The sequence below is a fragment of the Anas acuta genome, chromosome 5 (assembly GCF_963932015.1).
Source record: "Anas acuta chromosome 5, bAnaAcu1.1, whole genome shotgun sequence".
Taxonomy (NCBI): Eukaryota; Metazoa; Chordata; class Aves; order Anseriformes; family Anatidae; genus Anas; species Anas acuta.
Window position 1 is genome coordinate 40,111,870 of NC_088983.1, and position 26,107 is coordinate 40,137,976.

Here is a 26,107-nt window from a genome sequence, read left to right on the forward strand (position 1 = left end):
TTCTTGCTTTTAAAGATCACATTATGGGGAAAAAAATGCACTTGACCCTGTGCACAGCTGGTCCACCTCAAATGTGTAAAGGCAACTGGTGCATTTACTGTATCTGTGCATCCACAGTGAGTCACTATCATTTCCCATTGTGGAAGAATGAATCAGTTCAGCAGAACACAGAAGAATACACTGCAGTATACATGCAAAAAATACATATATTCACTCTTCATCTAGTCACATATTAATACATACTCTGGTCTTGTATACAAACAAATAAAATGATGAAGTCTAAAACAGATTGCAGTATAGAAGAACTGAAAGTAGAATAGAGGATATTTTTTCTCCATAGTGAATAACTTGAATCCTCTTTCCTGAAGCTTCATATTGCTTTGGTATTTTATTTGGATAACATAAACCTTAATATATTTTATGAGTTCATAACCTGAAGGTTAATTGCCATCCAACAGAAATGAGAATAGTTTTGTTCAGATAGTTCTGTGTCTACAGCAATAACCTGTGTGACTACATGAAAATGGTATTGCAAATGGTGCTTTCTCCAATCACCAGAATAATATTTAATTAAAAAAAAAAAAAGTAGCAGTATTTTGTATTTTGTGGGGGAAAGTGATTTATATTAATGCAAACTGGATGTGAAATTTGAAGATAACTTGAAGATGCCTATAATGACTTTTGCTTGACCCATTCAGATAAATTCATTATACTTGGAGTCCATTTTTCTGTCAAAAAAAAAAAAAAAAAAGTTAATTTGAATTGAAAAATTCTTTCAGTATAAATTAATTTAGCCCCTGACACTTAAGATTGTGCCTTAGAATACACTTCTAAGGAAGTCACTGGGGCAACATCTTGTACTAGTAATCCAACCAGAGATAGGTACGACCTTGAGCACACACCAAAATTCATACCCCTTTTCATGGTTTCATCCTATGTCAATTAGCATTCTCCCACCAATGCCACCTTGACACAGCTCAGGAGATATGAAAGACTAGGACTGTTCCCTACAGATAATAAAAATGAGAATACCATATTCTGTTGCTCACTGCCAGGGCTAAAGAACAGGCACAGCCTGGGATTCCACTCAGGGCCCACCTATACAGTTGTCATTACAAAAGAGCAGCACAAAGTTTTAAGACCAGAGGAATAAACAAAACACAAAACAAATTTAAGATGTAATATTGCACTAATACAAGTCTAAGTTTTCACAAATTTGTGAGTAACATTCTTCATCAACTTCCCAATGTCCAAACTTAACTTCCTAAGCTGATCCTCCAGGGGCAGCTGTCTGGTGTTTAACTATCTGCTACTACTAAGAAGAGTAGTCATCTCTCTGTTATCTTTGTAACTCCACTTCAAACAGTTCATAGAACCATAGAGTAATAGAAGAGTTGGAAAGGATCCACAGGGATCATGATGTCCAACTCCTGGATTCACACAGTACCACCCAAAAATAAAACCACATTTCTGCGAGTTTTGTCCAAATCCTTCTTGAATTCTGGCAGGCTTGGTGCCATGACCACATCCCTGTCCCATGGGGAGCCTGTCCCAGTGCCTGACCACCCTCTGGATGAAGAACCTTTCCCTAGCACCCAGCCCGACCCTCCCCTGTCCCAGCTCCATGCTGTTCCCTCGGGTCCTGTCCCCAGAGAGCAGAGCTCAGCACCTGCCCCTCCACTCCCCTTGTGAGGAAGCTGCAGGCTGCCATGAGGCCTCCCCTCAGTCCCATTCTCTAGGTTGAATAAACCAAGGGATTTCAGCTTCTCCTCAGCTTCCTTCTGCTTTCTAGACCCTTCACCATCTTCGTAGACCTCCTTTGGATGCTCCCTAATAGTTTTGGCCTCCTCACTTTGTGGCACCCAAAACTGCCCACAGTAGCCAAGGTTGAGGTAACAACAGTGTAGAGCAGAGCTGGACAGTCCCTTCCCTCAACCAGCTGGAAATGCTGTGCCTGATGCACCTCAGTGTACTGTTGGCCCTTCTGGATACCAGTTGTAGGATACTGTTAGATTGTCCCTCTTCACCAATAGGCTCAGCAAAAACACACCTTTTCACAAGTAGGTGATCTGCTTTTTCACATTACCTCATTATAAATATATAGCCATCAGACAATTCACAAATATTTTAAATATGAAATAGTGATGAATAAGAGATTTAAATCATCTTCCTTTCTTGACTGGAAAAAAGATGAAAGATGACCTTTTTAGGAAAAAAAAATGGAAATCTACAATGAAAAAGAAATGTAATTTTTAGGTGCCTTAATTTTGAAGCAGGTATGAGTGTTGCATTTATATGCAATAATGTCGAATGAGATCTCTGAAATCACTAAGACACCCTTCAGATGAGTATACTGTGATTCTTTCTTCATAATGGGGCTATGTCCTTGTGTAAGAAATCCCACTGAAGTCAAAGGAACTAAAAACTAAAAACTAAAAATTAATCTTACATTTTATCAGTATTTTCAGGGATTTTAGAGACCCACAGTACAGTACCACAGATTTATGTAGGGGAAAAAAAAGAAAAAAAAAAAAAAAAAGAAAAAAAAGATAGAGAAAGAGAGAGACCAGATCACACATGTAATGAAAATATTACATGAAAGCTGCCGAATACCCAGCCAGTCCAACTGCAGAAACATCATATATGCCTGTATGAAGTGACATTTTCAAATACATATCTTTTCACAAAACTCTAAACTATTAAAAGAAAACACCCTAATAATAATAATAATAATAAAGTTACAATGCAGTATTAATTCTGATTTATTTGCTAATTTGCAGAGAGGGTATATTTCAAATTCCTTTTTTTTTTCCAGTGCCCAAAGATATAGACAAATATCTTGCTTCACACAGTTCACTTTTTTTGATATATATATTCAAAGCTCAAGGACCATCCAATAAAGAACATCATTTGATGGCCTTTATCAAGGGTAATAAAGGTCATGAAAGGCTGTCCTTTACATAGGCTGCATCAGATTATTTTTTCTAGAATATTAAGGCACGTACCAATATGATCTGTCATTCAACCTTGAGGTGCAGTTAAAACAGAAAAATGATGAGAGCTACTTATTTTACTAAACCGGTCTGTTTAAAATAGAGCATTGAGTTTCAGTGCAATTAAGGGTCATGTGGTGAAGAGGTATCTCTTAAGCTTCATCAGTAGAAGATAATGTCAGTTCAAAGTGAACACAAGTTTTATTTTAATTTCTACTATCACAAAGATATTTTGGCTACAGACTTAGGATAAAAGGACTCTATAAAAATAGAATTTCATCTTTCAAACCAAGCAAATGATAATCTCTCCTTTAGGAATCACTGCTCACAGATATTCAAAGGTTTTGTACAAAACTTTGGTATGTGTATCACTTAAAAAAATAAGCTGAAAAATTTACCAAATAATACAAACCAAACTTGGCCAGGTAAAGCCCTCAAACCTGTACAAGTAATATTATTGTTAGCAGTGAGATTATAACAGGAATGTCTGGAAGTACCACATGATTAAAGGAAACAGAAAAAAATAGCTTTATTCAATAGCTTTATTTTTTTACACTAAAATACAATCAACATTCATAACTCTCAGAGAGTCAGATGCTTCCTAAGAATATCACTTGTCAAGTTCTGTACAGTGTTCAAGAAACGGGACTGTTTGATGTGAAAGAAAAGATCAGAAAATCACAACTCACCATAGTGTAGTCCAGACACACATTTACCAGTTAAGCTAAACATGCATTAGATCCCTAACGGATGTGTGATACTTGCTCTAAAATCTGCTTAGGATAGCACAGACTAATGGCTTTCACCTTTATGTAACTCAGATCAGGACTGTATTTCTTTCCTCATAATATATGGTTATTTTGCCCCCAAATCTCAAGTACTGTATAAAGACCAGAATCATTGGACTCGATGATCCTTCAAGGTCCCTTCCAACTCCTATAGTTCTGTGATTCCTTATAGATCAGAGTTTAACTTCCTCATCTATACCGTCAAAGGCTAGCTTCAAAACTCAGACAATTTACTTATTGACATGCTATCAGTGGAGAGCAGTGTAATTTTATAAGAAATCTTAGAACAATACTTGGTAAAGCTCATCCTCTCTGTAAATGGAGTTACACTATTTAGCACCATGACCATAGTCTTAAAATCAAAACTCAGTGAAGTAAGTTGCAAAATGGTGCTCAAACAACCTTTTTGGAGGCATGTCAACAGGTAACTCCGTCTTAGAACAGGGTATTCATTTCCAGTATCTTATCAGCAAGGATTTATCTAGCAGATCACTTGAGCACCTTTCCTGGCATCAGCAAGAGGAGCAGCAACTTTATGCCACAAAACTAAATGATGCCAACATCTGTTCAAATCAAGAAGCGCTGTAGTAAGTAGTTCTTATCTCTGTACAATGCTTTTTATGAAAGACTGGACAGTGAATGCTATCTGTATTGTTGAAGATACGACACATTTTTCCTCAAAACTTGGTGGTGGTACACACCTCTCAGCATCCTATTCTCTAATCATGTTCTTCTGCTGGTCATGCAGTAGGTATTTGTTTACTTTATGCTTTGTTTTACAGTCAATTTTTCATACAGTTGATTAACAAGGGGTGCAGTCTGAACCCAGGAACCAGAAATGCCTGAGTTCTCCTCTTGGCTTTGACACACTTACTGTAAATATATCCTTTTCTCTGTTTTTATCTCCCATGAAGGAGTGTTGAGATGAGTAATCACAATTTGTAAAGTACTTTACAAATGGGAACGCAGAAAGAAAACAATCTAGTGAATGAGGCATGGGAATAGGGACAAATTTGGGATGAAGATAGCCAGCCCTGTATCAGAGCCACAGACTTTACATTAAAGAGAAAACACACCTAGTTAAAAATGGATAAAAAGATAATTAACAGATTAAATTGATTCAGTTCAACAATGTACTTAATAGATGTAATCACAAATTAAGGAATATACAAATGTCCACAAATTGCTGCTTATAATTGCCAGAGAGAAGGCCTCTAAGCTCTTAACTGTGGTTTATTGTCTCAATTTTGTCTCTAAGCATTCAAGCAGCCTTCTTTCTTTCTTTCTTTCCTTCTTTCCGTCTTTCCTTCTTTCCTTCTTTCCTTTTCTTTCCTTCTGCAGGAAGACTTGCTGTTCATTGAACATCCTGAATTACTCCTTTTATATTAATCTTAATTTTCTCATTTCTGCAATGTTTTAGCTAATAAATAACAGACCTCAGTGGCTCTCACCAGTCATCCATCTAACCACCCTTCCAAGCAAAGTCTTTTCTCCAACAGCAGTATAGCCCAATCCCCGTCCCCAAGGTAAGCACAGCTGAGGTGCAGGCAGGGCTATCAGGTGTGCAGATTTTACCCTCTGTCTAAGTCCAGATAAAGCATAAAAAAGACATTCTTATTTACCTACCAAATCATATGCTTTTTATTATCCTTTCTATAAACTTCTCTGCATCAGCAGTGTAACTGAACTCGTTCATGCACTTCTTTAAATGATTTGTTGTATTATCTAATTTTTATAATATACTTCCCCAGGTTTAGTGACTGCTTAGTGAGCAAGCTCTATTTTGGCCATTTACCACACTTTTGCTGGTTTTTGCTTGAAGCTTAAAAATTTCAAAGAAGCAAGGATGCAAGCAGAACTTTTGACTAAGCTATGATCTTGCAAAGCCCTCCTCAGGTTATTGCTGAGTCCACAGTACCACAGAATCTGTGGTTAGGACCCTAAAATCAGGAAGTGGGTACCAGCTTTACATCTCATTGAATCATTGTGTTTTACATACATTGAATCATTATGTTTTTAATTGTGCAAGCCCAGCTCATATCCAGAAATTAATGCTTCTTCCCCAAAGATTTTCTTCCAGAAGTTTTCTTACAGTTTGACTTAGCATGACTTGCTTTCCCACAACTAATTCACTCAATATATGCATAATAAAGACAGCAGCGATGCCTCATTTTAAGATCTTGGTGGCTGGAGGCTAGGAAGTAGGAGACCTAGATTTCATTCCTTCTCATGGAAAGTGGGATGAATGCCTTTCCCTGGGAAGAGACCTGGATTCTGATCACTCTCAAAGGACTCCTGTTTTTGACATGAAGTACTAATTAGATAGAATACATTTACTGATTTTAAATCAGTGACAGTATGAAAACCGTAGGCACATGGTACCCCTTCAAATAAAAGGGCAGAATTTTATTTTTATTTTTTTTAATTGTCTCTAATTTTTCATGTCCAGTTTCACAAAATGGGAATTGTTTTCCGTTATGCCAACTATCTACCACTTCCTAATAACCTTCAGCTGAACTGGATACATTTTTTTTTAATGAAAAAAAATCATAAAACTCTATTTAGCCATTTTCTCAACTGGATATCCAAACTTTTGAAAATATAGTCCTTCACTTTTCCTCAGTTCCTTCCATGCTCTGAGAAATGAAGCAAAATGTTTTGAACTCATAAGAAAGACTGTCAGATCTCCAGAAATAAGAAATGAAAACAAATCTAATAAACAGGAAAGGCAAAAGCTAGCAGCATCTAACAGTTAATATAAAGGAAAATACAACAAGCTGTACAAAGCTTAAAAATAGTCACCACAGGGTTCCAGTTCCTTGGTTTTCAGGAATTTAAAGGCTCAGGCTCTCGAATGCAAACAGGGGAAAATGACTGTGGGGGAAGGACTAAAGCATACTTCAATACAGTAAAGAATCTTCCTGATCTGAAGGAAGGTTATTCTTCTGTATGCTGTATACAGCCAGCATTGTAAAGACTAAATTTTAGAAATAGGTTCATTCAACTGTTACAATAATCTGTTGTTAAAGTTTTGAAGACTTTGATGTATCATATTTTCTTAATAGATTGTCTAAACATATAAATATTGTTGTAAGCTTCCATACTGAATGCAGTACTTGGAAAACTAATTCGATTTTCTCTACATATCATGCTTAGTATTTGTCCTTCATTCACATTGTAATATTTATTGCTCAGCCATACACTGAAATATTGTAGGAATCTTATTATTGTTATTAGTTAGGACTGCCTAAGAAGGAAATGTACAAAAAATATATCATAGATTATTGACTCATGTTTAAATTATATTTTCACTTACTAATAATTAATGTAACAGAGTGAGCAGTTGAGTAAAAGGTTATATCTATAAAATTATTAAAAATGATTAAATTATGCCTGGCAGCTACTAGTGAAAATGCACCCAGCCATGGCTATCTATAGTGCAGTTGCACTGGCTCAGGTGGAAATGGCATATTAATGTGGCCCATTTACTTTATGCTATAGACTTCTCTGAAGGAGGAACAGTGAGGGGACTAAGATAAAACACTAATGGAACATAATAAAACGTGGCTGTTGATATTGAGAAACTAATAGCAATTTTGTATCTTTGCTGCAGCAAGCGTGCTATTATTAATTACTACTAATTTTTATTTCTTCAATTTAGTAAGTATTTTAGTAATGCTGAATAATTCATGTCTGAAAGAGAAAATGTAAAATGGCATTCCAGGCCATTGTAAACACATCTTAAACAGTGAAAAAAAAAATACAAAAAGAATTAAATTAATAATGTTTCAATTAAATTAATAATCTTTCAATTGCATTTGCCATTCTAGAAAATTATTTAATATTAATAACCTATTTTTATATTTATTTTTAATATTTACTTAATATTAATAACCATTTCATTGTATACTGGATATCTTATCAAAATGTGTGAGAACCTGCTGAAACACAGAGGCGCAGGTCCCATATTAAAAAATGTACATTGCTTTCAATTTCAATTATTTATAGATCTGATTTTAAATTGAATTTGAGTATCTCTTTTCTGATAAACGACTTTTGCTACTGACTGACCCTTATATCTTCACTGAAGTCCAGAACTGAGGTATATTTATTCCAGAGCTTACTTCAGGGCTGCAGTGTACATGGTAGTAACAATGGAAATACTTTAAAAGAATCTATCCTGCACATCCCCTTACCAACACATCTTTTGATTGTTCTTAATTTAAAGATTAATTTAAATGTTCTTAATTCAAAATCTAAATTTTGATTGCACCTGCCGAGGCGATCGGCTCCAGGGCAGACGTGTTCTGCAACGGAGCGGGGGATCGGACAGGCAGGGCTAATTTTTCCAGCACCGAACCCACTCAAAGGAGCCACCAGGACCCGGTAGCCCTCCTGAGGGAGGGGAACAAGGCGAGAATGAGGCATAGGCAGAGCCAGCAGCGCCCCCTCCCCGGCCGTTCAAAAGCTGCCCCTAGGGAGCGCGGCAACCAGGACGGGCAAACAGGGCGTGGCTGTCAGAAGGGCGTGGCACGGCAGTTAGGCAGGCAGGGTGAGCAGAAAGGGCAGAGCGCTCCCCCCACCCATACGAACACCTCCGCTAATGGCAGTCTACTGCTAGCTCAGCTGCAATGGTGTACACCAGACACAGTGCGCTCTTCAGGAAGTCTGTAAGCACCCAGACCGACTGCCAGCTCAAAACTGCGGCAGTTCAGGTCTTCGGGTGCAGGGAGTGCCTGAGCCTGTTGCTACCACCTGCAGGGGGCAGAGAGACTGTGTGCATGAGGTGCGAGCAGGTGGACGACCTGGTCCGCCTCATGGCAGAACTCAAGGAGGAGGTTGAGAGGTTGAGGGATATCAGGGAGTGTGAGCGGGAGACAGACTTGTGGAGTGTGCAGCCTGAAGGACAGGTGCCAGGGTGAGACACCCCAAATGGGGGTGGACCCCCTGCCCTGTTGCTGTCGGGCAAAGGCAGGGGACCTAGGAGTTGAGGAGGAATGGAAACAGGTCCATCGCAGGTGATGCCCCCCCCCTACTGGCCCCACCTTCCCAGGTGCCCTTACTAACAGGTTTGAGGCACTGGAGCTTGAGAGACCGGTAGCTGAGGAAGAGGTAGAAAGTCTATCCACGAGGATGCCTAGGGTGAGGAAGTCGACTCCATACCTCAGGACTGCCTCCACCAGGACAGAAAGAAGGGTGACTGAAGGTGTTGTGGGAGACTCCCTTCTCAGGGGAACAGAGGGACCTATTTGTCAGCCTGACCCTACCCGTAGGGAAGTCTGCTGCCTCCCTGGGGCCAGGGTCAGGGACATTGCCAGAAAGCTTCCCAACCTGGTTCACCCCTCTGACTATTATCCTCTCTTAATAGTCCAGGCTGGCAGTAATGATATTGGAGAGAGAAGCCTGAAGACCATCAAACAGGACTTCAGGGGACTGGGACGGTTAGTGGATGGAGCGGGAGTACAGGTGGTGTTTTTGTCCGTCCCTGCAGTGGCAGGGAGGGGTACAGAGCAGCCACAGAGAGCCCACATGATAAACACGTGGCTCAGAGGCTGGTGCCAACATAGAAATTTTTGTTTTTTTTTGACCATGGGGCGCTTTACTTGGCACCCAGCCTGATGGCTGCAGACAGGCCCCTATCTCTAAGGGGAAAACAACCTGGGCCAGGAGCTGGCGGGGCTCATTGAGAGGGCTTTAAACTAGGTGAGAAGGGGGATGGGACTGAAACAAGGCTTGTTAGAGCTGTGCCAAGGGTAATAATGGCAAGGCTGGGAGAGAAGGCAATGGCCCAACTGAAGTGCATCTACACTAATGCACGCAGCATGGGTAACAAACAGGAGGAGCTGGAAGCCATCATGTGGCAGGCAGGATACGACTTGGTTGCCATCATGGAAACATGGTGGGACCACTCTCAAGACTGAAGTGCTGCAATGTCTGGCTATAGGCTCTTCAGAAGGGACAGGCAGCATGGAAGGGATGGTGGTGTGGCTTTCTATATCAGAGAGAGTTTTGATGTCGTGGAACTTGAGGCTGGGAATGGTAAGGTTGAGTCCCTGTGGGTTAGGATCAGCAGGAAGGCCAACAAGGCAAGCATCCTTGTGGGGGTCTGTTATAGTTCACCAAACCAGGATGAGGAGACTGATGAGGAGTTCTACAGGCAGCTGACAAGGGTAGCGACATCGTCAGTGCTTGTTCTTGTGGGGGACTTCAACTTCCCAGATATATCCTGGAAGCACAACACAGCCCAGAGAAAGCAGTGTAGGAGGTTTTTGGAGAGCGTGGAAGATAGCTTCCTGATGCAGCTGGTTAGTGAGCCTACCAGGGAGGTGCCCCACTAGACCTTCTCTTCACAAACAGAGAAGGACTGGTGGGAGATGTGGTGGTTGGAAACTGTCTTGGGCAGAGTGACCATGAAATGGTAGAGTTCTCCATTCTTGGAGAAGCCAGGAAGGGGAACAGTAAAACTGCTGTGTTGGACTTCCGGAGGGCTGACTTTGAACTGTTCAGGACACTGGCTGGTAGAGTCCCTTGGGGGGTGGTTCTGAAGGGCAGAGGAGTCCAGGAAGGCTGGGCGCTCTTCAAGAAGAAAATCTTAATGGCGCAGGAGCAATCTGTCCCCACGTGCCCAAAGAAGAGCTGATAGGGAATAAGACCGGCCTGGCTGAACAGAGAATTGTGGCTTGAGCTTAGGAGAAAAAAGAGGGTTTACAATCTTTGAAAAAGAGGGCAGGCCACTCAGGAGGACTATAAGGATGTTGCGAGGCAGTGCAGGGACAAAACTAGAAAGGCCAAAGCTCATCTGGAGGTCAATCTGGCAACTGCTGTCAAAGACAAAAAAATATTTTTACAAATACAATAATGCAAAATGGAGGACTAAGGAGAATCTCCAGCCTTTACTGGATGCGGGGGGGAACTTAGTTTTGAAAGATGAGGAAAAGGCGGAGGTGCCTAATGCCTTCTTTGCCTCAGTCTTTAGCAGCAAAACCAGTTGCTCTCTGGATACCCAGTACCCTGAACTGGTGGAAGGGGATGGGGAGCAGAATGTGGCCCTCACTATCCAAGAAGAAATGGTTGGCGACCTGCTACGGCACTTGGATGTGCGCAAGTCAATGGGGCCAGATGGGATCCACCCAAGGGTACTGAGAGAACTGGCAGAGGAGCTGGCCAAGCCTCTTACCGTCATTTATCAGCAGTCCTGGCTAGCGGGGGAGGTCCCAGTCAACTGGCAGCTAGCAAACATGATGCCCATCTACAAGAAGGGCCGGAGGGCAGACCTGGGAAACTATAGGCCTGTCAGTTTGACCTCAGTGCCAGGAAAACTCATGGAGCAGATTGAGTGTCATCACACGGCACTTGCAGGGCAACCAGGTGATTGGGCCTAGTCAGTATGGGTTTCTGAAAGGCAGGTCCTGCTTGACAAACCTAATCTCCTTCTAGGACAAAGTGAAACACTTAGGGGATGAGGGAAAGGCTGTGGATGTGGTCTACCTTGACTTCAGCAAGGCTTTTGACACTGTTTCCCACAGCGTTCTCCTCAAGAAACTGGCTGCTCTTGGCTTGGACTGGTGTACGCTTCGTTGGGTTAAAAACTGGCTGGATAGCCAGGCGTGAATAGAGTCAAATCCAGTTGGAGGCTGGTCATGAGTGGCGTTCCCCAGGGCTCAGTACTGGGGCCAGTCCTCTTTAATATCTTTATCAATAATCTGGATGAGGGGATCGAGTGCACCCTCAGTAAGTTCGCAGATGACACCAAGTTAGGTGCATGTGTTGATCTACTCGAGGGTAGGAAGGCTCTGCAGGAGGATCTGGATAGGCTGCACCGATGGGCTGAGGTCAACTGTATGAAGTTCAACAAGGCCAAGTGCCGGGTCCTGCACCTGGGGTGCAATAACCCCAAGCAGAGCTACAGGCTGGGAGATGAGTGGTTGGAAAGCTGCCAGGCAGAGAAGGACCTGGGAGTATTGGTGGATAGTCGGCTGAATATGAGCCAGCAGTGTGCTCAGGTGGCCAAGAAGGCCAACAGGATTCTGGCTTGCATAAAAAGCAGTGTGGCCAGCAGGTCTAGGGAAGTGGTTGTCCTCTTGTACTCAGCTCTGGTGAGGCCGCACCTCAAGTACTGTGTTCAGTTTTGGGTCCCTTGCTACAAGAAGGACATGGACGTGCTTAAAAGAGTCCAGAGAAGGGCGATGAAGCTGGTGAGGGGCCTGGAGAACAAGTCCTACGAGGAGCAGCTGAGGGAGCTGGGTTTGTTCAGCCTGGAGAAGAGGAGGCTCAGGGGCGACCTTATCACTCTTTGTAAGTACATTAAAGGAGGCTGTAGAGAGATGGGGGTTGGTCTATTCTCCCACGTGCCTGGTGACAGGATGAGGGGGAACAGGTTAAGTTGTGCCAGGGGTGTTTTAGGTTGGATATTAGGAAGAACTTCTTTACTGAGAGGGTTGTGAGGCATTGGAACGGGCTGCCCAGGGAAGTGGTGGAGTCGCCATCCCTGGAGGTCTTTAAAAGACGTTTAGATGTAGAGCTTAGGGATATGGTTTAGTGGAGGACTTGTTACTGTTAGGTCAGAGGTTGGACTCGATGATCTTGAGGTCTCTTCCCACCTAGACAATTCTGTGATTAATATAGAAACACATAGATATTGTAACAACTAAAAATACAAAATGTAATTCAAGAATTGCCTGTAATTCTTTCAATTATCACACTTCCTTCCCCCATTTCTTATAATCCCCCAGCTTTATTCATACAGTAATTAAAAATGATTTTCCCCACTCTGTTGACAAGTCTTCAATTTTGGTATGACAACTCTTGTTTTATAATGAGGTGAAAGGATATTACTGGTAAAGAAAAATGGACTTCTCTGCTTGCTAACGACTGTCAAATATTATACTCCTCTGAACACACTGTCTCACTGGGAAGAAAATAGTCATATGGGGTTCCAAATGTGTGCTGGCATGTTTATTTTTATAACAAAAACAACCATGAATTTAAGGTGACTTTCTCCAAAATTAAAAAGAAAAAAAGACTCTTTCTTGTCTCTAACAAGACTATTTCTTCCATTAACTTATGAGGTTTAAAAGGAGACATCAACCAAAACCACAAACACAGAATTACCTTTTTGGCATCTTTGCTGCCCAGTTAGGAAAGGGAGGATAAGGTCTGATGAAAGTTACGTCCTACTTTTTAAGGGCTAAACCTCTCAACTGGATGTTAAGTGTCCATCTGTCATTTACAAAGTACATATGTAAAATCTGGATTGCTTATTTTAAACAGTATTTTCTTGGCTTTAACTGGTGCTAACTTTCTGTTGCTTCCCTCTGTTTTGTATGTAAAATCAGCACAGCTGTCATCTCATACCAACAACTGCTTTAGATGACCTAGCATTATTTCTGCAATGTATTTAGACCAGTTGCTCACAGAGGCTTTCATATCATCTCTAAGTGGTTTAAAAATATTTTTGGATGGTTCCTAAAGTAAAAGGATGAATGCCAGTGTACAGAATCACTGTGCCACCCAAACCTTTTAGTGATATCTTCTGCCATGGAAAGATTTCCCATCCTCTAGCCTTTGGAAATGCCTAGTTTAAGTGAGATGCTGATTCATTTCCTGAAGATCTTTAAACACAGGCAGCTGTGTGCTGCTGATGGTTGATATTTAAGCATTGTTCCAGAGACTTCCTGACCCTGAATTCTGTAGGAGGGAAAGAAGTGCTGTGTTGTTGTTTTGTGTTTTTTTTGGGGGGGGTTGTTTTTGATTTGTTTTATTTTCTTTGGGGTGGACATTTCTTCCTGAGAAACAGGAAAAAAAAAAAAAAAAATCTTGGGGAAAAAAGCTTCTGTAAGTGACTGATAAGAAATAGAAAAGAAAGTACAGACTCAAAGTACCTGGCTTTTCTAGGGCACCAGGTCCAGGGCATCAAAGAATACAAAGTCTATATATAAGAATGAGGGGAAATTAAATGTATCTCTTTGCCTAATTTTATAAGGAAAAAGATGTTCTTATAAGGTCTGTTAGATCTTCTTCTGTGAGCTTTAATTTATCTGCTGTTTCATTGCCACAGAATACACAGTGACAATGGCAGGAATAAAAGAAAAATCCAAGAGCTTTGAGACCTTGTTTCTCTATTTGCTTTCAATAATAATTCAGGCTTCATGTCAAAATAATGATAAGTATTCCCACAAAGATGAACTATTAGCAATGGGCCTTTGTTTCTTAGTTTCTTACCACATCAAAAAGGATAAGAAGTCTTTAATTGTTTTATTAAATATTCATCTTGGTGTCTGTGAAAATATTAGAAACAAAAATATATTACATAAATTGGTTTATGTCTTGCTTTGACTCAAGGCAAATCCAGCCCATAAACCACAGTCCCTCTTGATTAATATCTCAGTAGTGTTTACTACTCTTCAACTGCCAGTTCAGTGTTTATTCTGTTCATTATACTGTTTCCTTTATCACTGTGGTGTTTATTGTTCTTCTGTGTATTTTTGACCTTTAATGTTTTATCTATAGCTCTGCTATTAAATTCACTCTTTTGTTAAATATGGATTCCATCTTGCTTGTATATTGCTGAATTTTTCAAAGCTTTAACATAAAACTATCTTAATGTTGATTGACAGCATGAAGTCAGAAGAGTTAAGTAGCCTTGGAAACAGCCTTTTGCTCTACAGGGACTTACTTGGACGAACTATTTCTGTTACTAACTTTTTCAAGCTATTCTTCTGTCTCAGAACAGCAATATGACTGAAACTGTTGGTGGCAAAATTATTCTAAAGGACAGCCAGAGGAGTATGTACCTTTTTTTTTTTTTTTTTTCCTCAGGTTAAAATGAAGTTGTGTCTAGAATGGTACCTAGCTATGGACAGATTATGTCTCTGTATAATACATACAGTGACTTGGACAAGAATATGTTAATGGGATATACTGTTTGGCAAATGCTCTCATTTTCTGTGATAAAGAAGTCCCATAAATGTGTTACGAAGCTTAAGTTAGTCATTGGGCTGAAATATTTTCTGCAGATTCTTCTGGAGTTGTTCTGTGGCCTGAGGCAGAAAACTCTTCTGTCTCTGCCAGGTGTCCTATTTGGTTACTTCAATGAAGGAATTTAACCATTTTATATTCTGAAATATTATTCAAATATTTGTGGCTGGATATCTGAACATATATGTTTATCTATGCCCTAGTACCCAGAAATGGTAAACTTTTTTTTTTTTTTTTTTAAAAAAAAAAGGCTCAAGATTCTTTCTGGGGCAGCTAAACCAGTGGCTCTAGTCCAACAGCACCCTAGGCAGCCTCCAAGTCAAGTATGTGCACTGCAACACCCCAGGTTGAACCCAGCACTTTGTCTTTTCAGAAAACCATTTGTGTACCAAAGATGTTTGGTCCAGCAATGAGATAAAATGCTGTATAATTTAAATTCCTCAAGCCACATGTAATGGAGATGTGAAGGGCCTCAGCACCATCTATTTCAACCTACTGATTAATTTGTATTACACTAAGTTACTTGCTAATGTAGAAAAAGCCTGCTCCAGTTCTTATGGAAACTCCCAGGAGTCCATGAAAATTCCACTGAAGCACTTCCCTGGGTTAAGTGCTACTGTGTTGAGCCCAAGATATTTCACAAGAAACAAAACAGCTTTTGCTAATCAACTGTATTCCCGAAAGAATCAAATCAATATAACTGTATTTTGATTGCATCTCTTGTATCTCTTTAAGTTCAGCACAGACATTTTTGCTTATGTCTTACAATTTTAAGTATCACTTTTCAAATATATTTTAGGTAGTACTATTTTACACTGTTTTCACCTACTTATCTATCTACTGTAAATACATGTCTAGGTGATAACTGGTAAAGATTCAAACATACGTTTATCCAGATTGGATTTCAACTTCTCTCTCAGTTGCTAACACCTTTTTACTAGTGACCTCTTCCAGCAGATGTCATTCTGTTGTAAGCAGCAAACAGAAAGCAGGCAAAGCCTGTATTTCAAAACAGGAGCACGGGAAAATATTTGGTGCTCTTACTAAATTGAATGTGCATGTTTGGAAGGTGCTGCACAGTAAACAAAAGTGTTGTGTAACCTCTTATTTTTCATACCCTGACCTTCTCAAAATCCATTCAAAATACATTTTCAAATTTTGTAAGAACAAAATGAAGAATCTCAAGATGCAAAATTATCTTTACATTTAGGTGTGTTTGAGCTCTCATTTGGAACCTTGTTATTTCCTTATATTATCCATATGGGATTGTCTTCAATATTACAAATATTTGACAGCACTGAGATGGAGTACAGCTTATGCTTTCTAATAAAAAATAAAATTAAAAAAAACAAACAACACATTAAACTTTTCCTAATAGAAAGGCGACATACCCCAAAATTATGTTATTTCTGAAGTGTGATAGTTTACTTATCATGTGCAAGTGTTGTGGGCTGTATTGTCATAAAACACCTGAAAACTAGTGGTCTGAGTTCTCATGTATTCAATGTATGAGGTAGTTTTAATCCACAGTTATGTTCTGATTCAGAAGTAGAAATTGTTTACCCTGGGGCAAGTGCAAATTTTCCTGCCCCTCTGTTGGCAGATCTACCTCAAAGTTACCTATGTAATACAGTATTATTTATATTTGGTAACCTGACACTGAGCATCCCCAATTGCTGAACAAGCCCCAGAATATTAAGGTTGCCCTTACCAGGAATAATGGACTTTCACATACAAGTATATGCAGTGCTATGAATGTAATATGAGCTGATGAGCTGTCTTTCATAGTGGAGGCAGGAATTTCTAGGAGAGAAGGAACAGTAACACATAGGAACAGGAAACACTGCAATCATCCAAAGTTGTTACAGCCAGACACTGTCCAACTTGTCCTAGTGCAGTAGCATTCCTGGATGCCAGTCAGAGATTAGGATCTTCAAGGTCAAAGCATACAAAAACAGAACCCCAAGGAATCTGAAGCCCAAGCTATGTTAAATGCCAATTTCACAGAATGCCATAGGCTTCCCCCACTGCAGCTCTTGGCTGTTGAAATCCCAGACCAAAAAGGAGCAATGCCATGTTTAAGCAATTCCAGAATAGCTCTTCGTGCCACAGGCACACATTACACTCCTCCCATATCATAGTACAACATAAAGGAGTAACAACAGTACACTTGAACACATTATTGTAAAGATCAGAAAATTCACTTAATCCTCAAAAGGTAGGTTCTGTAATTTTAAGAATAGATGATATTCTTTGATCCTCTTCTCGAGTGAGAAATGGAATACATCATTAATTTTGCAGCCTTGTCTGATGACGGCCTTTTTGTCTCCTTATGTTCCATTTTGGAGACTTGTTGGTTTTTAATACCACCAGGATATATATATGTCAGCACCTTATTTAATATTCCTATTTTAAAATATCAAAAAGCCTTAACAGACCTATATCTATACACTTAATTGCAATGACGTTCAATCTGTCCTATAAATGCCCTTGGGAATTACCTGAACATCAAACACTAATGCATAGTCGGGGTTGAGCTGAGTGAGAGAGCAGTAACACAACAGAAGGAAGAATGTGGACTCTGCTCTTGACTTTCACCATCTGTGATGTGATACCTGAATCTCAGCACTTCTTATCCTCTCCCATGTGAAGACAAACATGTTAGCTTCAACCACACTGTGTAATACAGTAATGGTTTACAGTAACCTGTTTGGCTTTCTGATGAAACGGATTAGCAGTGCTCATGTAAGCAGACAGCCTGTCTCAGATTGACCGTGATAACTAACAGCTGAGAAACAGGAAGAAGCAATTCCTGAAAATTCCCTGCAGCTTTATGAACTAGGCATAGGCAGAGAGATTAGGCATGGAAATATAGGCTGTACATAAATGATGAGGCACACTGACAAAATAAGCATGTGCAAACATACCTAGTGAGAAGGCAGTAATGACAAGTTGGTTGGCACACTGTTCAGATTTTAGAACAAATCTCAGCTGATAAAGGCATGGCCACAGAATATCTGATCACTATTTACAACACTTTTCTTTTTTTTTTTAGTTTTTGTAAGATCTAGCAGGATGATTCATCATACCATTATTCCACACCTCTATTATTAAAAACCTGTTCTCAGACCAGACATGCACTGCAAGTAGAGAATAATAGAGTTATTCCTAAGCAGATGACTCTTCTGGCGTTAAGGCAAAAATGTAGAAGTGCAAGATCTCTTTATGAAAAGATAAACAATTTCAGATACAAGGACTCATCTGAAATTATTTCCAAACACTAGTAGTTTTCAGAGCAGCAAGGATTATCAGATGAAGATTACTATAATTCACCAGAAGTTTGGAAACCTTTTTTGTATGAAAAGGAAATTGTTTATACACAATTAAGATCTTCAGACACATGAGTAGAGATGTAAAATTTTGTTCCAGGAGGTCAGCAACAGTACAAATTTAATAAATCCTCTAAAACTATTCCTAAATTCTTAGGAAACTATTCTTGACAATGAAGAAAGTGTGATTCTATCAGAGCCAGCGATGAAAAATATTATATTTCTGGAGAGTTTTCTTCACTTTTATATGTAATACGTATATATCGGTTTATATATAATATAAAGAAAATCTGTGTTTTACCTTTAACCTTGAAATCATTGCTCCCACACCCTTTCTTCCACTTCCAGTTGAAGTATACATTTTAAATTACTTGAAAATCATTGTACACTTACCAATATTAAATTTCACTAAGATGTACCGGCCCATTTTTTTTCCTTTTCTTACAGTTTATTTAAAGGTGTAGCTTTCGACTTGCTTTAACATTACCACGGGAAAGTGTCTAACAGAACACACATTAACTCACTTAACCTTAGGTGGCTGTATTTATTGTACTCTTACAGAATCCGTACTGGTATGTTTTCAGCTTTGAGCTCAGCAGGATGCTTGTTGTTGGTGTTCACCTTTCACCCACACACCTTGAATGTTCTTCCCTGTCTAAGAGAAATCATGGATTGTACTTCATAACCAGTAAATAAAGCCAGTATATATGAACTCAAAATAACAGAATTGTAATAAAATAAAAAAATTGTAATTTCACAGCATAGATTTTGCCTCATTTTAAATGGCAGTAGTGCACACTTAATAATCCCAGAGAGCTATAACACAATATCTCCCTCTGCTATTTTAATTTTGAGCTGGCGTGCATTAGTAAATATGTCAAAATGCTTCTGCCTTTTCTTCATTGAGATGCATACAAATGCATACTCTGCCTGCCAATACTGTAAAGTGATTTTCATTGTGTGTTTTATGGAATTGTTAGATATGTTGGATGAAATCATGGTCTCCTTTGAAGTTAAGGAGAGCATTACTGTTGACTTAATGAGACCGAGATTTCTTTTATGTTCAAAGTTAGGCACTGTTTTTCACTTTCTTTTTTATTAAAACATACCTCAGAAAGTTAAAAAGTAAATCAGTACTTTCAGTGTTGCATCCACAACATCTAAAAGCCTAAAAATGTCAATAATTTAAAAATCCCTGTAAATAGCTTTGAATGCCAGACACAAAGTTAGAAAGAATTTGTATGAAGTCAGAAATATCTTAAAGTGCTTCCCATTGGCAACAAATATGAGTTGGATTAACAAACCCTTATAAAAAAGTTCTACAGAATTTATTTAAAACTACAGCTGTTCTTTTTATAACCTGCTTACCCCCATGAAATTATAAATGCAACAGGATTTGTGATAAAATATTATGCCAAATGATTTGAAAAAGAAATACAGAAAAGGTACAGTTCTTTATTAAAGGCTGTCATCTTTTAGATTAATTTCTAAGGAAGTCAGTTCAATCTATATAGACTCCTACTGGCTGCATCTCTGTTATTTATTTTCTATGTCATTTACATAGTGCATGTGAGATCATACATGGGAGCTATAAGAAATATCACAATTTCAGTTATACCTTTCAATAACTGGAATTTACAAATTCTTCACACATAAGGGTAGCATTTTTGAAGAGATGACTTCACATATCAGGATATTTTACTGGGTCTTTGTGCTACAAACACGTTTTAGACACATTCAGAGGTCATTCTTCAACAGCTGTTTTCTTGAATGAAAGTTGAAAAGCATTTCTTTAAGTACAAGTTTATCTATTTTTGAGATAGGCTTCTATAGACACCTTCAGTTCAGATCCAGATCCTAAAGAAACTTTAAGCCTTTTTTGAATGGAAAACAAGGATTAACTAGGTTAATGTGCTTTACTTTTCTTACTGTATTTTAGTATCTGGAAGACAAGGTCATGGCTCATGTTAAAATAATTACACAAGGTTGGAAGATAGTAGAACAAGTATTTGACATTTTGATGCAATGTTTTTCCTCATTATTGAATGGGTATTACAAGAAATGTGGAAAGATAGCAATCTGACACCTGGTAAGAAAAATCTGCAATAACTAATCTGAGAGTCTTGAATGCTTAAAGTATCCACTGACATCTAGCAAACATGTCACCATAGTAAAAACTTCCAGGATGCCTTGGCCAAGTGTTTCTCCAGAAGGAGACTTTCCTGAGTGGATGGCTGCTGATAACCAGCTGATAACCAGCGTATTACTAGGATACAGAATTTGTACTTGAGTCCTTTTGGAGCTCTTTCTGCCATATATTCCATGTTCAAAGACTTAACCTGTATTCTCGGTTCAGATTAGCTTTAGATAATACATAATAAACAATGACTGTCTTTAAGAAAGAGGAGAAATGTGAGTCTAAATCTCTCAAGTCTCCATCTAGTATTGCCTGAGATCACTAGACAGAATAATATTAAAATTCTTGTTTGATATAGAAATAAAAATGCTAAAAAATACATTATGTAAATACACACAAAATATTTTTTAATATAATAAATGTGTTAATCAAACATACACAAAACACAGATATTCAAACTTTGCTTTTACTGTATGTCACATCGATTTCCCATTTTTAATCTATGATGTGTCTATTTACACTCTGATTTATACAGAACAAAAACGCTCAGAGATATATATAACATATAATCAAGCCACTTGTCACTTTTGGAAATGGAATTAATTGGATCCTATACTCAGCTACATCTTATGACTTTACTTATTCATAGCTGCAACTCAAAACCAGGGAGCTATGGATTCCTGTATCTTCTCTTCCCCACAGGTTTTAGCACCCAGGATTAATGCCTACCCACAGTGACCTCCACCACAGGGTGGGGTAGGGTTTCCAATACACTGCAATTCCACCAAGTTAAAGAATTCTATTTCCTTTCTTTTGGGACTTTGCAAACCAATACATGTTTTATTCCTTTCTTCTTTTCTCTCTCCTTTCCTGAAACCAAGTCTTTCTAGTTTATTATTTTTTTTGAACCATCTCACAAATTTTGTTTCTGTATTTAAAATAAGAATTGAACATTTTTGACAGATTGTTTTCTTAAACAAGTATCTGTGGGAATCCTGGAGCCATGTACTGTATTATAGGTAACCAGAATAATAACATAATGACTTCCAAACAGTATTCAAGTTGCTTTACTTATTCTAATAAGAAAGAACAAAAGATTTTTAAAAGCAGGGTATGTCTGACATTATCAAGGTCCCTTACATGGAGTTACAGAGAATGGGAATAGGTACAATCAATTTATCATGAAAGAATCTCGCTCTGCAGTATACAGAGTATAGAGAATTTGTTCGGTATGCAGCAGTATAATGAAGCAGTGAGAGACAGAGATTAAGCTTTCAGTTTTATTCATATTATGCATAAGAATTCAGAATTCGTTCTTTGGAGGATAAGCATCCTAAATCACCTGTAAAACATTTGCCTTATCTTTCAACATTAAAGCAGTGGTAGAAGTACTGCTGAGTTCTAAGAAAAAATTAACAAGCTTAGGAAATCAGTTTAACATGCTGCAAGTCTTCAGTGAAATGTTAACTTTTTATACACAGAAGTGCTTGTGAGCACTTAGGCCTAGAAAAGCAAACCCACCTCCCCCTCCTTACACCAAATTTTTTTTTTTTATTATTTTTTTTCGAACTGAGTAGAAAATATGTAGAAGAAAATGCAACTATATATACTTCTGACAGCTCAAATGATACATAAATATAAGGGCTGACAAGGGTTGGTTTGTCATTGTAGTTCACTTCGATCAACTCTACATGGTTCTGTAGGACAATGAAATTCAATGCACTTATAATTTCCAAAAAAGTGAGCTCAGATTCTTTTAAAAGCATTTCTATGTGAAAACGGATCATTTACATGCCAAAAGCACTTTTAATGTGACATATTTAGCACATGTATTATTGAGAACGAAAGCTGCTTGAACTTAGTGAATTTTAAAGTCTATAAAATGGCACCCTGCTGAGCAGAAAGGTAGCTGTTCAGTGAATTTCCCAGTTATGTGATTATTTTGAATAATAGACTTGTACATAACTTTTTACAAAATTAAAGGTATGACATTTGCTTTAGTTCAGTCCTGTAAATTGCACTTTAGAACATAAAGAATGGGCTGATGTATGAATTTGTTGTTCCTCCAAGCAATTTTACTGATTTTGTAAAGAACATTTATGTTTCATCTATTGAGTAACACATCAAACAGTTATCTTAGTAGATTTAATGAGCATTCATGTAAAACTTAACACATATAAGGAAGAATCAGGAACCTCAAAAATAAGAGTATTGTGTATTACCTTGGATGCCTGGACTCACCCAGACCTGATGCAAGATGATAACTATCTTGATGAAAAGTCCTAACACATACAAAGCTTAATTAAGAGAAGCATCAGGTAGTACAGAGACATAAAAAACTCATTTAATTTGGCTGAGGTTCTCTTTGACTTGATTAAACATAGCGCAAACTTCAATGTCATGGAATTATGTAGTGCTACCTGGTTCCATACAAAGAACAACCAGTAGGAGAATAAGCTTATCTTGGATCTTATTTTATTTTATTTTTGTAAATTTGTTGCTAATCAGGAAAACACAAAAATCTAAAATGCACAACAGAAATCCTCCATGTGTGATACATACATAAATATATATATATATATTATTTTTATTAGACCTTGGACAAAGGGTAAAAATTGCAATTTTTTTTTGCATGAGATACATTCAGTTGAAAAACAGCATCCATAACAATGGTGCTGCATCTACTAGCATTGGTATCACATTGGCCACTGATAAAAAATCATCTGCACCAATGAGCAAAGTAACAACTTTTATCACCAGAGACCAAAGAGGTTCATCATGACTACCTACAGTATGATACAGCACATAGCCCCAGTTAAAGCTTAAAAATGAAGAAACTATTTACATTTAAGCATGAGCTTAAGCACTTTGTGGAATTTGGGTCTATGAAACAGAATCCAGAGGATGAAATGAGCATTTGTGAAACAGATTCAGGATGCTTTCTGACTGTAATTATTTTGTTCATACTATGTATATAGTAATCCATAAATAAGGTGCTTGCAAGGAGTACAAGATAATCCTTTCTTTCAGGGATCACTGTTCTTTTAACCTAAACACCAATACCAAACAAACACACACCATAAATTGACTCTACCTGGAGCGATTAAGGAAGAGAGCAAGTCTCTGGTGATTTGTAAAACGCCTGCACTCAGTATCAAAAAAACTCCTCTAACAGTACAAACACATCGTGCAAATATTTCTTGCTCTTTTAAAAAACTCAGGGGCTGGGAAGCAGAACAGTAAGAATAAACTGGAAAAAGAACATTTGAAGAGTTCACCCTTTTATTTTATATATATATATATATTTTTATTATTATTATTTTTTTTTTAAAAGGGTGTTTTCAGAAAAGATATACAGATGTATAAGACCAAAATAATAACATTTGGTATTGCACATGACACATGACCCTTAATTGATCACTTGCTTCCCTTCTACATTTCATTGCCTTAGTGATGGGACTGAGAAATTTCATTTTCTTTTGACTTCAAATCTGATGGAAAAACAAAAATCTAGAAATGAAGATTCCAGGGCCAAATGAACCCAACAATTTATCACAAAGGGAATGAAACTCTCTGTTAGGTAAGGAAGCAAAGGCAACGCATTTAAAATTTGGGGTGTATTCAGGGCTCCTCATGACAGACTGCAGTCTGCTAAAATGTGCCCCTAGAAAGGACAAAGGGCTTACATGGCAGATGGGACACATCACTTCCTGAACACACATCCACAGGGGTGTAGGTGCTTTGCCAGATGTTTTGTGCCTCAATTCATAGCTCAGACTGATGCATTACAAGTTAAACAAAATGAATACATTAATTTAAAAAAAATTTGCTTCCTTGACATATTTTTTATGTGTGCCATTAAAAAATAACAAAACACTAGATTTTCAAAATTTAGTAAATGTGACAGTTAAACAAAAGTAAGGGCTTAAAACAGTTCCCCATTCACTTCTGAAACATTAAGTTTTGATGGATTGCTCAGATCACTCCCTATTCCTCGTAGCCTATAGTAATCCAACAGTTACTAATCTAGACAAATGTTAGTGAGGGGAAAAAAAGGTTGCTTTTAGCAGACATGCGGCAAGGTTTTAATTTGTAGCTGATAATTTGCTACTGGAAGCTTACCCTGATTAGTCTTCTTATGGCACTAACAGTTTTTGAGGTAGTGTGAATTACCTACTGTGTATGTTTTTACCACCCATTCAGGGATGAAAATGAGTTACAACCTAGGCCTCAATTAAAGCTTGAAATAAGAAAACCTAAAACTTCTTTTATGTCCTCACTTCTAAAGAATAGAATTAGTTGCTTCTGATATTATTGGAATTGTAATTCACACTCCTGGAAATCCAGCAATGGATCTTTCAACCCTTTTCAATGAAGCACATTTCAGCTGTTACCCAATTATGCTGCCTTTGCTCCAAGTCAAATCATCATCCAACAGCTGAGAATTGAAACAGACTCCATTTGTGAAAATGAATGGTGTATTTATCTGGTAATGCAGAATGTTTTTAAGTGTTACTCTAGCTGTCGTGTAGAAATTAGGATGTTATTGCTTGTTCTATTAATTCTCATTTCTTGGAAACTGATTTGTAGGTTGGTTTCATCAGAGCGGTACGGTAGGCTTTTCTATCAACATTATATGCAAACCATGCCATAGACATTACAATGAGCAATGCATTGCCCATAATCTAAGCATCTGGCTTAAAATAAAAGAATCATCATAGGAATCATTATTTCTCGAAGGGGAATCTGTATTATCCTCTTTGTAGACTGGTACTTAATAGTTCACTAATCTTAACTGATCACCTTCGCACAGAATGATAGAAACTAGATGGAACTAATGAATACAAATGACAAAAAATAATACCTAGCTGTCCCAATTTTCTCCTAACACTTTGCAAATACTGTTCGGCTATTGTTTAGGGCACATTGTAGTAAATAGCAAGACACAAAGCATCCTTCACTACTACCCTGCAACCTAGTACAGCAATTTTTGCAAACTTTCACAGTAGCATGGAGTCTTATGTTTCATTAACAATACTTTTAAGGAAGGAAAATTGGGACAAATGATAATGGAAAAGACAATTATGATTATTTTATTTCATCACTGTTCACAGATTCCCAAAGATGATTTGAGACAGCGTAACAATGATAAACAGTAACACAACTGTTGAGGATAGCTGATAAGAAACAGGACATTCTTCATTAAATAAACAAAAAAAAAATACAATCCAGAGGTACAGGAGTCATGGGGAACATTCTGGCATACAAAAAATAAAACATTTATTTAGGTGGCTACCCTGTGAAATGAGGTGCAATCACTGCTTCTTAGCAAATGTCAGCCACTGTAGCTTGATTAAGGCTATCTGTACTGTAAGTTCTCCTCCCAGTTCTGCCAAGGTAAAGGTGGGGAAAGAGAAGGAACACACAAGCAAAGGAAGGCTACCACACTGATGAGTGGCAAGTGACAGCTCTTGTCCTCTGTGTTACATTTCTTCCTATAACAGTTTTAAAGAACTGTACAGAGATTACAAATACACCTATCAGTTTTAATCTCTGTTAAGGTAAGTAAATCTTTCTCAGGCAGAAAAAAATGTCCTATATATATTTCTTTCTCCTCTGTGTATATTATCATTATGTATGTATCTGATATATGTATTTTATTCGCAGATATGTACATATTCATATCTGCCTATTCATCTTTGTGTTTGTGTTAAATGGACTTATTTAGACTTCCTTTGTCTTTTACCCCTCATTACCCTTTCAGTAGCAGTTTTTGCCATGCAGCCACTCTCAAGCTCATTTTTTTATTGTAAAAGTGACACTTAGAATAATGAACTTAATCTAATTCCATTTTTATAATAAAAAGGACAGATTCTTAGCTGC